This window comes from Rattus norvegicus, chromosome X (assembly GCF_036323735.1).
Source record: "Rattus norvegicus strain BN/NHsdMcwi chromosome X, GRCr8, whole genome shotgun sequence".
Lineage (NCBI taxonomy): Eukaryota > Metazoa > Chordata > Mammalia > Rodentia > Muridae > Rattus > Rattus norvegicus.
Genome location: NC_086039.1, coordinates 102,235,755 through 102,240,159, shown reverse-complemented (window position 1 = coordinate 102,240,159; position 4,405 = coordinate 102,235,755).

Below are 4,405 nucleotides of genomic sequence, written 5' to 3'. Positions count from 1 at the left end.
GGACAGGAAGATTAAAGGATTCAAGGCCAGTCCCAATGACACAGTGAATCAGAGATCAGCCTGGGGTACATGAGACCATAAAAGGATGAAAACAGGGTGGAGGAGGGGGAAGAAGAGGAAGAAAGAGGAAAGGAGAGAGGGAGAGAAGTAAGCCAAGCCAAACACAGCCCCAGGGGAAAGGCTCTGCTGTGGGGGAAAGAGAAGCAGGAACCTCATCCAAAAGGTATGTTAAATAGTCCAAGGTAAGGAAAACAACTGTCAGCTCTACCTCCAGGACAAGCCCAGGGCCCTCATATACCTTAAACCTAGATGCCTGTTTCATGAGACAGAGATGTCTCCAGTGTATAGGTCATAAGTAGAGAGGGATTCCACTTTGTCATTATATGACTTGGAGGGCAAGGAGCAGCAGCCATCTTGAGGAAGAATCTAGTGTTTATACATTACCACATGTACCTGCGAACATGGGACATCAAAACTAAAGAGGCACTTAGAATTGTAAATATCGAGACCAAAGAAGCACTTTACCATGACATTTTATAGTCCATATATCAAAATATTAACTAAAATAAAAACAATATTGATAGTTTTAAGGGGGAAAGCTATCTTACCCGCAAAGATAAGTACCACAAAATCGAGCTGGATCTCATTACCAAAAAAGTTAAAAAATGAAAATAGTGGGGCTGGAGAGACGGCATAGTAGTTAAGAGTTAGAGTTCAGTTCCCAGCATCCATGTTGGATGGCTAGGAACCACCTCTAACTCCAGCTCCAAGACATCTGTTACCCTCTTATGGCCTCTTATGGGCCTGCATATAGGCACCTGCATATGTGTCACATACATCAACCTACATGTATGCAATACATTTTCACTTTTTAAAAAAGAGACAGAACAGCAGGGAATAATAGATTTAATTTCAAAACTTAAACCAATGCCAACCAAGACTGTCATGTTCCCATCAAAGCTACTGTTTAAAGTGATGGAGAATAAGTCTATTTCAAAAGCAGCACAAATTAAGGCCATTATGACCACTGAGCCAGCACTAGAGAATATATTTATTCTGTACTACCCACAGAAAAAGAAGATACTCTCAATTTTGAAATTACAACAAAGAATACATTTCATAAAAGGAACAGATAAACAGAAGAAAGGTAGGAAGGAATCTGTCATGTCCAACATGCCAAATTCCATTATCCCCTAATTCCAGTTAAGAAAAACAACAACAATAATAACCTATCATAAAAGCAGACAACAAAATTACAATAACTAAAACGGTTCTCGATAATTGTCTTAAATAGATATAGCCTCAACTCTCCTATAAAGAAACAACATTTATAAAAGAAAACAACAACAATAAAGACCAACCAAGTATTGTCAATAACAACCACATCTCCCAGAAAAAGAGACGGGATACTGAGAGTCAGACAATAGACGTCAATAAGTCAAGAGAATGATGCTAAAAGTAAGATGGAGTAACCCATCTACTGTCTGAGAAAGTAGTTTTCATGGGAAAATTGGTTAGAAAGATAACAAAGGATACTATATACTACTAAATAAAAACTTCAACAATTGACCCTTACAATTGAAAATCGATAGAGACATAGACATAGACAGACAGACAGATAGATATGCACAAATGTTAGAGCTCAAAAATTCATAAACAAATAATAGGATAAAAGATCACATAGAGCCCTGACTGCCTCACCCACAGGCCCTTCCCACTCACCTCTCCACCCAGCACATCCTTTTCCAGAGTCTAGCCGGGTAAAGTGCACCTGATCCTCCCTCCACATAGCAACCCCTAACCCCAGATCTACACCTATACTGCATCCTTGGACCAGGACGCATATCGTATATAACAGCAAAGTCCCTTGCATATAGCAGACTTAATTCCACCTGAGGTATATCTAATCTCTAGGCCCAGCCCAGCGTGCGTATTCCATCTTCTACCCCAATCTTTTCAGTGCAAATCAGACACATAACCAACAAAAGAACTCCACATGCCCAGATCTCATCACAAAATGTGGAATTATTCTGAAATCCTCCTCCCCGGATATCAGAAGATGCCAGGTGCTAGTTCCCAAAGGAGGGAAGGAGGCACAAATAGTTCTATCCAGCTATGATGCATTGTGAGAAGAGACTATGTATTCCTGAATTGTTAGCAGCCAATATTTTTCATTTATTTTGTCATAAAACTACCATGCACTAATGTTTTCCCTCTACTGCAGAAGCATGTAGGCAGCCAAAAGTTATAATTATGTTTGAGGGGAATTGTACTTTAGCTTTTAGTCACACTTACTGGATTTAGCAACAAGGCAGTGTCTATCTCAGATATGATGCACCAGGATATCTTACTTAGACTGTACCACTATTTAAGTTGGGGAAGTTCCACGAGTATCAAATAAACAGTACAGTTCTGTGATAATTTCAATTCTGATCTAGATCTTAGTATCTTGGGGAAAGAATGTTCAGAGCAGCAGACTCTATGAATCTGGTGCTTATTAATTCTACTTGTCACAGTAATAAATTATCATTTTGGATTTTATTTTCCAAAGGAAGTCCCACCTTATTTGATAACATGTTGCAGCCTTTGCAAGCTCAGCAAGGCTCAGTAAAAGAGGAGACCACAAGCTCAAACAAAGCTGGCTTTATTGCAGCTCCTCTGTCACCTTTCAGGATGTTAATGGCCAGCCCACAGGAGGTCGAATTATATTTGCATGAGCCTCTGCAGACAAAGTTACCCTCCACTAGGGCTTGCTTTCCTTGCTTCCCTCCCACTCCTCCCACACCCCTCTTCAAGTACACAGACTGCCCAAGCTCTCAGCACAGGCCTGACAAGGCCCCAGTGCAGAAGGTGAAGCCTGTGAAGCACTGTCAGTTCTGAGTACTCCTTTCCTGTTCCAACCTTGCCCTCAGCTAAGCACACAGAGGACCTAGCAATAGAGCTGAGATTGCTCTGAACTAAAGACAAGGAAGGGTCACAACTGAAAACAGAGAAGCCAAGGACAAGCTTCAGCCTGGGAAGTGATGTAAATGTAAAGCAAACAGCCAGCATAAAAAACCAGTCTCATGTGGCCGCTATGTTCAAAGACATTCTCAACAGAACCAAGCAAAACCAGAGAGTCGTGAACATGAAATGGATGCTACCTACACCAATTGTCTGCCCCACACTGGAGTCTCTTTTGAAACGAGGCAGATGAAATATGATTTAAAGAAAGAAAACCTGTTTCCTGAGCCTTGAAACGTTATGCTTTGTGAGTGGTGGGGACGATTTATAATCAACTCAACTCCATTATTACAAAATTACCTTTGAGCGCCTTTGGACCAACAGAGATCATAAATGTGTTTGATGAAGAAATCAAAATGACAGGATAGCCTCTGGGTGTCTCATATCATCCCTAAAAGAGAAGAAACTAACTTCTCCCTGGCCTGACCCATGAGCTCTGCAGACCAATCACAGCCAGGATCTGGCTCTCCCTAAAATGATTGAGAGCTGCAACCTTTTGGGGGAATTCTGGGACACCAGGAAGTGGCCTTGTCTTGCCTCACACCTGTCTCGCTCAGCACTTGCCCATAGAGTATGTTACTCAACATAAATTGTACCAGGCAGGGGAACATACAAAAACACATTCAGAGCACCCAGGACAACAATAAGCTAAGAACTCCTCTTCTGCGTTTCTTCTGCTCAAGAAGAGTTCCAAAAACCAACGAAAAAATCAGAAATCCTTTATAGCCACAGTCATAGCAATTATTATTCTACATAAAACACCCCCCATGAGTAGCATTGTGCCATCAGAATTAAAGGCACTGCCCTGAAGAGCAGAGCTGCTGGGACAGAGTACTACTGATTATCTCCCAAGAGGAAACAGAGACCAAAGTGTGAGGGAAAGAGAGATGGAGTGAGGGAGGGAGGGAGAGAGAGAAGGAGGGGAAGAACAGGAGTAACATGAAGAAAAGGAGCAGAAGATACCTACCACACTAGGGCTTCTCGTTACTCCATTTAATGGTCTTTGCCGCTCAGCATGGCTTGATCGGAGTGCCCGTGTGTGTTCATTCTATATAATGGAGTTAAGGGACAACTTTGTACTCCAAGCCTCTATTTTCTCAAGCATCTCGAAGAAGTAGTTATTTTTTTATTTTTTATAAGAAAACTTATAACAAGATGACTAAATTTGTGCATCCCTCCCCAGCTGCTATTCGCTCACCTAGTCCTTTTAGGTTTAGTCCTCTCCGGACAGAAACCAGGCCCTTAAGCTCAGTCTTTTAACTCCTGTCAAGTCTCCCAAGTTCTTATTTGCAGCCTAGACATCCTAGCAGAAATATGAATTCATCCAATTGACAATGAGGTATGTGACTATCACACAAACACCTCAAATTCCCTTTATTTAACTGGTTCTGCCCCCACCCCC